A 10,052-nucleotide genomic window follows, 5' to 3' on the forward strand; every position below is an offset into this window, starting at 1 on the left:
AGTATTAGGTTCAGCTAGAAAACTAAACTTTGTTCTATGAATATCAGTACGCAAAAATGTTTGTGCTTGTATTTGAGAATTTGCAAACAGTGAAAATATACAAATATACACATACATACGTATGTGTATCTATAGGTACATGCATATATACAATTGTATACTTATGTACAAATGTATGTACCACCTCATCAGCTAAAAATGGCGGTAATAAATGCCGATCGATGGTTTGCTACAGTCTACTTTTCCATAACAAACAGCACTCCACTGCTGAAACCCAGCCGTCTACAGCCAAGAACTCAACAACGCTGCCAAGAAAATAAAAAAATTCTCAACTCAGGGAGTTGAAGGCCCTACAACAAGTGCGGTGGTTGCGAGGGTTGCTTATAGCGAGGTGGCCAAGTATCCCCTCCAAGTTACCCTCATAGACGCAAGATCCCATAGTGGTAGGGAGGTGCTGGCCATTTGGAGTGCCATTGAGGGACGGCTGTCAGAAATGATCGTGGAATACCTTATGGCAAACCAGGGACAGGTACCTCTTTTCGAGCCGGCAGATATCTGCCGTGGCTGTAGGGTGATCAATTGTGCCAATGAGTTCTCCAGGTCTTTTCTGGAGAAGTGCGTTGCTGAGATCGGCAAGGCCTCGGAGGGGCTCATCCCAGCTTCGGAGATCCCAAGAAGACCCAGAGCCTGCATTTGCGATCGAAGGTGAATCTGGAGGGTCCGAAGATCCTCCACGGCCTGGCACTGGTGCTAATTTTGAGGAGTCCCTGAAATACTCGAGGAAAAGAAGCACAAACTCCGTTTCCCCGCGTCTGGTGCTCCGGATGGCAAACTGAGCGGAATAGGGGAAGTAGTAAATCAGCTGGACGAACTACGGTCGTCTGCGACGGACGTGTTACCCGAAGTCAAGAGCTCCATGAAATCCTCGGAGCTCGGACATAAAACAGGCTTAGGTGAGCATCCTTTGTTAAGGGTAGCTCAGATTAACCTTCGCCACGCTAGTTTAGACCCCGATAACCTCTGTGTCATCCTCAGGGAGGAAGACATAGATATCTGGTTGATCCAAGAATCCTGGGCTCGGTATTCTAAGTTCATGGGCCTCCAGAGCAGACACTATGATCTTTTTTGTGTCCAGTCTGAAGGTAAGCCTAGGGCTTGTATCCTCGTTAGGAATACTATTAATGCCTTTCTGACTTCTCATTTCAGCTCACCAAACGTGACAGCAGTCCGTGTAGAAGCAACTAGTTGCCGCTGCTACTATTAGACTTCTACATACTATACATGACCCACGAAAGTGCAGCACTTCCTGCGGAAGTGGGACGCTTGGTGCACTGACCTTCATTTAATAAAGAGGCCATCCTCATCGGCTGCAACTCCAATGCGAGACATACTATTTGGGGACTCAGCGAGATAAATGATCGAGGTGAGTCTATTTTTGATTTCATTATTAGCCATAATCTCCTTATTTGGAACAAGGGCAACACCCCTACGTTTGTATTTCGAGGAACGGAAACATCAAACGATTGGAAGGAGGTTCTTGATATCTCTCTTTCGACTAATTCGCCTACCGTTATGATTGATAATTGGAAGATTTCTCAGAAAAACTCCTTTTCGGATCACATGTTGAGCCTTTTTGAAATCAATTTCGCACGGTAAGCCGTATCTTCCCACAGGAACCCTAAAAGAACCGAATGGCCCCTGTTCAATAGGGTTTTCAATAATAAATTGAACAGGGGAACTTTTTTCTACTCATCCACTGATCAACTGGACAAGCAGGTGGAACACTTGCAGCAATAATATCAGACGGCCTTCAAAGTGGCTTGTCCAGTATCTTTTAGCAAGAAAGGCTTTTCTCCCTGGTGTAGAAAGACGCTGACCGACTTGAAAAATAAGGTTAGGAGGATTTTTAACGAATGCTACCAAACTAAAAACTTTGAAAACTACCGTTTAATTTTGAATGAATACAAAAAGTCATTAAATATGCGAAACGCAACTCCTGGAAGGAGTACTGTGAATCCATTGAACTCGTGAAGGATTCGGCCAGGCTAAGCAAGATCCTTTCGAGAGACCACTCCTGCCGAACTCTTGTAAAAAGAGAAGATGGGGAGTGGGCTGAATCTGCAGAAGAATCTTTGATTATCCTGGTAAATAATCACTTTCCGGAAAATTCTATTATCCCACGTGACATTGTCGACAGGAGTCGAAAGGTAGGGCTACTCGATGTTTCCCTGAAATCTATCGTGCCAGTAAACAGAATCACGTAGGCAATTAATAGTTTTTCCGCCTTTAAATCTCTTGGTTCTGACGATATCTTGCCTGTGATGCTTCAGAAAACGAGTATCTCGGTGGTTCCTGTTCTGCAAGAAATCTACTTGAAATGTATCGCTCTTAATCACGTCCCCGCCAACTAGAAATAAACGAGGGTTGTTTTCATACCCAAGGCAGGGAGGAGGTGTTTGTAAGATTGATTGATCATATCCGAGAGCACATCGAATCCAAATTATCTCCAGTGCAACATGCTTACCTGAAAGGGAAATTCGCGGATTCAGCCTTACTACGACCTCGTGTGGGAAAATCTCTAGAAGGCACACAATTCACTTTGGCGGCCTTCATTGACATAGAAAGTGCTTTTAATAACGTCAGGGCGGAGTCAATTGTCTCAGAAAAAAATATAAACCTACACCCTTTCGACTTCGCAAATTAAAAAAACCACGTCCTCCCGCTTTCATCGGAAGTTAGGTATCTTGGAGTTATACTTGACTTTAGGCTCCATTGGAAGCTACACATTGAAAATCGGATAAAGAAGGTCAGTATAGCTTCTACTTCTGCAAATCTCTGTTCGGTAAAAATGGGGCCTCAAGCCACAGGTCGTGCTGTGGATGTACAATGCAGTGGTTTTGCCAATTTTAACGTATGGATAACCGGTTTGGTAGGGAGCTCTACGGAAGGGCTATAATATAACTATACTAGGGAGGGTGCAAAGGACTGCATGCGTTGACATCACCATACTTCCCATCAACTTTTATGTTGTTTCCATCGCGGCTAAAAGTGAAATCAGGTTAAAGGGGGTTGGCTTCAGGAGCCAATCTCTCGAGGGACATGGTAGCATTTTTGGGCAGTTAACACCGTGGCCTCGGTAGTCTAGCGTAAATGCACTAGCCTGCCATCCCAGAGGTTGTGGGTTCGAATTCCAAGTAAAGCACGGTCCTCGCAATTTTCCAAACATACCTACTTTCCTAGCTTCTATAAAAAAAAAGAAAAAAAATGAGTTCTTCAACCCCAACAACCTTATCCTTCCAATCCTTACTCCCGCACAAAATGTCAGCGCATTACTTGCATTGTGGCTGCTAAAACAAGCAAAAAAAATTAAGAAAAAGACACAGTTACATATTGCATCACTGGCGCCAACAAGAGGAAGCGGGCAATCGCGGTAATAGCGCAGACACACCAAATTTAGCGAAGTCCTCAACCATCTGTGTGATTCTTCTGCCAGAAAAATTTGATACATAGATTGCGCTTCAAGCAGTAAGAAGGCGTTGTTCCTAAGTAACGACAGGTGGGCATTCCCACTACATAGGACTGCTAGCGGCAGGCTAATAACCTACCCTGTCAGAAAGAAAATAGATTAACCCTATGCTCCCGAGTGGAGTGAACAAGGAAAAAACACCGCATTTCTCCGAATTTCGAAGAAATCTCTCTATCCGTAATCTAGAGTTTGAGGGTCGTGCTGGGGCAATCTTTATAAATATTCAGGATTGGTTCGAGGGGGAAATTTGCACCGAAGCTTGCAAACTTCACTGACGATTTCAAGGTGGAATCGGGAGTCGATCCTGCAGGCATGCAAAATGCTTAGTGTCAAGTCGCGATCAAAGTGACACTTCAACCATTTCACCTACCTCCTTACCTTCTTTATTAGTAATTAGTGAATAATCATTTGGCCTTTATCTCAGCAAGTCTTGGCATAACAAGAACTTCCTTCAGTCAGTTTGTGTTCCGAAAATATTTAGTTTTTAGTTTTATGGTATTGCCCATTATCCAAAATATTATCGATTATATTGAGATTATGAGATTGAGCGGGTGTTTGGAGTAGTTAAGGTAGTTGTAGATGAGCTACTAGAAAGAAAAAGTATGCAATATACATAACCGTTTGGGACATTGCCTAATATTAGCTTTGAGAATGTTCAGATATTGAAATTTTTTCATATTATCCCACGCCATGAGAACCACCTCCGTGCTTCGCAGTGCTTGTATTCTTCTGTTCAAATTCAGTATTAGGCTTTCTCCAGATATAACACTTTTCAACCCACGCATTTAAAATATATTTACTTTTATCAGTGTATAATACTTTAAAACAATAGAAAAAGTACAAAAAATATTAATTTTGTTATATGTTACTGTTTTCAGTATGTATTATATATGTATATTCAGTAGCAAATTTCATGCGGGCGCTCTGGTTCTTCGGACTAATAAAGGGCTTATTTCGTGCAATATACTCTTGGAAACCATTTTAACATTTCCTTTTAAATTTGATTGAGTTGTACGTTTGATGCAAAGGAATTTTTTTGACTTCGTTTAAATTCATGCGTTCTTTGCGACCATTAAATTTCTTCTCTTGGGTTAGGATTCTTTTATTTGCAATCGAAGAGGATCTTTTATATTTTCTACCTACTTAACAACCAGCCGGCGTATCTATTTAGTGGTATGTTTTCCTAACGGAACCATTATGTTTATCACTTCAAATATTGTATCAAACTATAAACCGCGTTTTTTATAAAATTTAATGCACGCTTCATATACATACTACTTATATACATAAGTACATAATGGGATCTTGTCGCATCCTATATATTTTCTCGATTATTTATTTTGACATGAGTTCGCTGAATTCTTTATTTTTTTTATTTCTCACTATATTTAAATGTGATTAACTTGAATACAGTATAAATAAATAAAAAACATTTACCAGATAAAATTAATTTATCGTTTCCAAAATCAATTTTAAAGTTAAACACTGAGTATGCACCTTTAAACGTTCGAGCCTCTGTACATAATAACTCAGAAAAAATGGAACACTATTGCACACAGCGTTAGTGTTATCCTTCAACCCAACTTTTCTCCAATTCAATGGTATTAAAATATTTTCTGGAAATGTAGGACTCAATCTATCAAGCATAAGCACACCTGGGTAAATATATTTTACTACAAGAGGAAATACACTCAATATATTAGGATAAATACTAAAATTTATTCAGGAAAATGGGCTCAAAGAAACACTGTGGTCTTTGAGGCCGCAGTGCCGAAACCCCACATGTAAATACAGGGTGCGCAATCTTTTATGTCATTATGAAAACATTGAATAAGTTAAAAAAAAAAAAACTTATTTGTATGCGTGAGGTATTTTTGTTTGGTTTGGTTATTTACAATTTATTAAAACTATTTTTTGAATACAAAATCAATCAAGTGGCCACCTTTATTAGCAATCACAAACTGCGATCTTTTTTCTACGTTTGTCATCACCTTGTCAAGAATTTCGGATTTTATAGCGTCGATTTCGGTTGTTTCGGTGTAAAGCGATCTATGGTTGAAATTGTACTGAATTGACTTATCGAAAACATGTATTTTGAAGTCGATCGGTTGGTAAATGACAAAGTTATTCAGCGTTTACATACCGACATAAGAGATGGCGCACCCTGTATAATAGGGAGGGCGAACGACGTAATATTTTTTATTTTTCGCTTGTCATTTGTAAACTTCATTAGTATACATTTCATCATGGAACGCTACACACTTGAGCAACGATTGCAAATCGTGCAAATTTTTTATGAAAATAATCGTTCTGTTGCTGCTACTTTAAGAGCATTACGGCCATTTTACGGTCCATTTAACAAGCCGTCCCGTTTTGGGGTTATGTGAAGTCATTGGTCTACAGTAACAAGCCGGCGACGATTTGTGAGCTCAGAGCCAATATTGAACGCGAAATTGCTGGAAATTCGGCCGATTTATGCAAAAGAGTGGTCGAAAATTGGGTTCAACGATTGGACTTCGTAAAACGTGCACGCGGTGGTCATGCAAAAGAAATCGAATTTCATACTTAAATGTATATGTTCAAACTCGATAATAAAAAAAAATTAGTTAAAAAAGTCAAACCGTTTGTGTTTTATTCAAAAAAGTTCAAAAGTTGAAGCGCTCTTACTGAAAACCCCTATACATTTACTATAATCAATTAACTTAAAAAAAATAGTTTCATACTTAAAACACAAACCCAAAGTAAATAAGAACTTTCTTACGAAGTGACATCTACACAGTGATGCCAAACCGCGGAAAGTTTTCCCTTTTGTGGTAACTTTTAATATGAAATTAGCTAAAAGGTAAAGGGCAATTTCAAAAAATGAGAATTTAGAAAATGTTTACTTTTTCGGAGCTCAGTTGAACACAAGTACAACAATAAAAACATATCTGTTTATTTCATGATAAAAAAGCTAATTTGAAAAATCTTCCTATTGATGAAATTGGTATGAAATTTTACAATATTATTACAAATTTTAATGATGAGTATGAATTTCCAAATGAAAAATAAAAAAATCACACTAATCACACTCTACACTAAATAGCAGAGTAAAAATGAATGTTCCTAAAATACCAATTGTATTAATTTTGGGATAATGAAAAATCGTTTGGAATTGTACGAAGTATATAAATCTCTTACATCAACTAATTATAAAAAGTTATTAATCAGCATATACATATACATATTATAGATGTGCATAATTTGCATACATATGCCTTGTTTTTATGTTATTGGTGTGTTAAAGTGTGGTCAAAAAGTAGAGATTTCTTTTCCGAAAAAGGCAAAAGCAAGTAAATTAGTTGCTTTATGAGGTATTTCTTTTTACATTTCATAGCATCACTGCACCTACGTGTAAAATATTTTGGAAATTGTACGCTCGTTTCCAATTTTTTATCGTAAACGTGTGAACGTCCTTTTCGGCCTAATTGATTTTAATTCTCTTTTATTTCGAACAAATAATTTTAATGTGGGCGGTTGCCGTAGCCGAATGGGTTGGTGCGTGACTACCATTCGGAAGTGCACAGGTCCCAATCACCGTGGATGACACACACCACAAATAGAAGGAGGAGCTCGGCCAAACTCCCAATAAAGGGTGTAAGCTCCAATTATATATGTATATAAATGTATGTATATAATTCCTGTGTGGATATTATTTTAACAAAGCAACAACAAATTGATATATTATGCCCATAAAATTTTGCTTTTAATAAGCTTTATATTAACTGCGAAAATTCTGTATGTATGTATTTTTATGTGATCGCTTGAGTAGTCTGAAAAGTAATCTTATAAAAATAAACAATTTTAGCAGAGACATGTGCCTCGTTTTTATCACCCCATTTACACACGGAGACATCTGGAATGGAGACACTGGAAATTCTCTTTTCATGTCTCATTCGCGGGCACACGGGCAAAATTGTTTTCGGCGACATTTTGACATTTAATACTTTAGCATCGTATGGTTCGGAAGTATTCTCGCACGCGCTTACATGTAAAGCGGAAAACGTTCGTCAAAAATTTCTTAAATATATGAATGAAAAATGCAAACTGGTTAAATAATAAATAATTTGTTGTTTTTTTTATTGAAATATATTTATAAATTCTTATACTTGAATAAAAAAAATTAAATTAAAAATACTTCATATGTAAATAATTAACTTAAAATTAACTTGAGTATCTAGAAATGCAGGGAAAATTTAGAAATCAACATAAACATGTCCCATAACTATTTTAAATTATACCTAATTTACTACTAAAAATAATCGTGCATTTCCCAAGCAGCGTTCGGATGTTTGTCATCGTTGTTTTCTTCCGTTTGTATGAAAACCAACACATAACTTAGAACTTTCTTCCACAAAAGCAGAAAACGAATGAAGCAACTGTCAAAAATTGCTTTAAGATTGGAAATACGAATAAGAAGAGCAAAGCGTGTCGCCAGTACAGGAGACAAATTCCCTTCCCTCTTCCCCGGCCGTCCTTCACCACCGAACAAAATGTTTCCCTTCCAGTGGAGACATCGTGTAAATGGGCACTATAGGATGTGCGTATATATTGTATTTAAATGCATGTATTGGTGCCCTGCTGGAAACCCATCGGATCCTACCTGGATTTCTATTACTGTAAGTCAACTGCTAAATTAGGCCACCCAGAAATATCTTTCAGTGAACCCCCTCCTCTATTCCACATACACTACATTCGAATCCTTCATTGTTCGCAGCAGAGTCTTCTTCTGTTGTGCTGTTTCTCTTTCCCAGATGCCAATGCGGATGCTCTAACAATGTGATACTGTACTTATCTAGAAACTTCTTGACCGAAAATGCGGAATGAGGCGGAACATATTCTGCTTCATGGTTACACTTAAAAATTTTCTGGCAAAATAAACGAGAACTCTAATACCATCTTAAGTTTAACAAAAAATTTTAGTTTTTTGCCTTTTAGCTGATTGAACACTACAGGTAGTTCGCATTTAGCGATTAGTATTACTATACTGGACTAGAAGTTTATTGCACAAGTTGACAATTTCCCTACAGGGTACGCATACACTCTCATATGCACATGAAAGAATAAATCTCTGTACACATATGTATGTATATATAAATTGAACACACACGCCATACGTATGTATGTCTGGCAGTGCTAGGAAAACCTTGTACCAGTTGACATTGTCTTCTGAACTTTGGACATTTCCATTAATAAACAAATGATAATACGTATTTAAAATTTTGAATTCAATAAAAGTTATCATTTTATATAAATATATATTCTAGGTGTCTACAATTTGTACAAAGTATCGAGATTCATACGGAAACGTGTAACAATTACGGATATTTTTCTACATATTTTAAAGGTATCAAAGAAATGTCTTCTGGGAGATCACTATGGGAAACCTAACAGACTCTCATCAACAGTACACTTTCTAGCAAAATTGTGAGAGTTTGACTGCTATGTCATTAAGGAGTTGATAGCACAATTGTGACCACTTTGACCCTTTGTTCACACGTTTTTTCAGCTCTGATTATGTGTATTTCGTGCAACTTCGCATCAATTTTAAACTGGCATATGTTTGATTACCTGGAAATTAACACAAGTTGCGAGAAATGAGCAGTCTGTTGAATTTCGATTTTGCAGAATTTTTTTTGTTAACTGACATCACAGGGATACCTTTAGCAATATTTTTACAGATTTGCATTGAAGGCATATTAGTATATCATTTTATATTAAATTAAATTTTTGAACATTGAAAGACAGAAATAATGAAAGCGAAATCCATATACTCGTATACATATATATATCTTATATTCAGAAATTGCAATATCTTTATAATGTGCATATATGTATATAGTGATAATGTACATTGAATATAAGATAAAAAATGGGTAATAAACACAAATTGGTAAAACAAAACACAAATTATTAAAGATAATATGCAATTTTTTATATTTTAGAAAGAAATTCTTTTGTAAAATTTCACAAATTAAAGGAGTCACAATTCAATTATCTCCTTCTCCTAACTTGGGAAGTTGAAAACTCATTGTTCTCCAGTGCTTGTTCAAGCCCCCTTATTCTTTACTTCTGACATTTTTTACTGGAAAAACAGTATTACAATATAATTTATTAGCTTAAAATATTGTCCTTGCATAAACTTTAATATTTATCTTTCTCATTATTATTGTTCTCTTTTATTTTAACTGTTTTCGCCAGCTCGTTTTGACGCTTTATTTATGGCAGCCCGTCATTTTATCTATCAGGTATTTATCAAAACAGGGATTAGCAGTAAAGTCAAGTACTCGAAGGAGTTCCTAGGCGCGCTCTCACCGAAAATGAGAAAGTTTCGCACCTAATCATCTATGACGAACTAACTCCGCCATTCACTTGGGAGTGGCTAGAACGATTCTTTGGCATATGGTTCAAGCAACTCACAACTCCCGGGATTAGCCCAAGAAGGTTTCAAGACCGGGAAGTTTTCCTGTAAGAGCAAAGGCGGCGA

This window comes from Anastrepha obliqua, chromosome 4 (genome assembly GCF_027943255.1).
Source record: "Anastrepha obliqua isolate idAnaObli1 chromosome 4, idAnaObli1_1.0, whole genome shotgun sequence".
Taxonomy (NCBI): Eukaryota; Metazoa; Arthropoda; class Insecta; order Diptera; family Tephritidae; genus Anastrepha; species Anastrepha obliqua.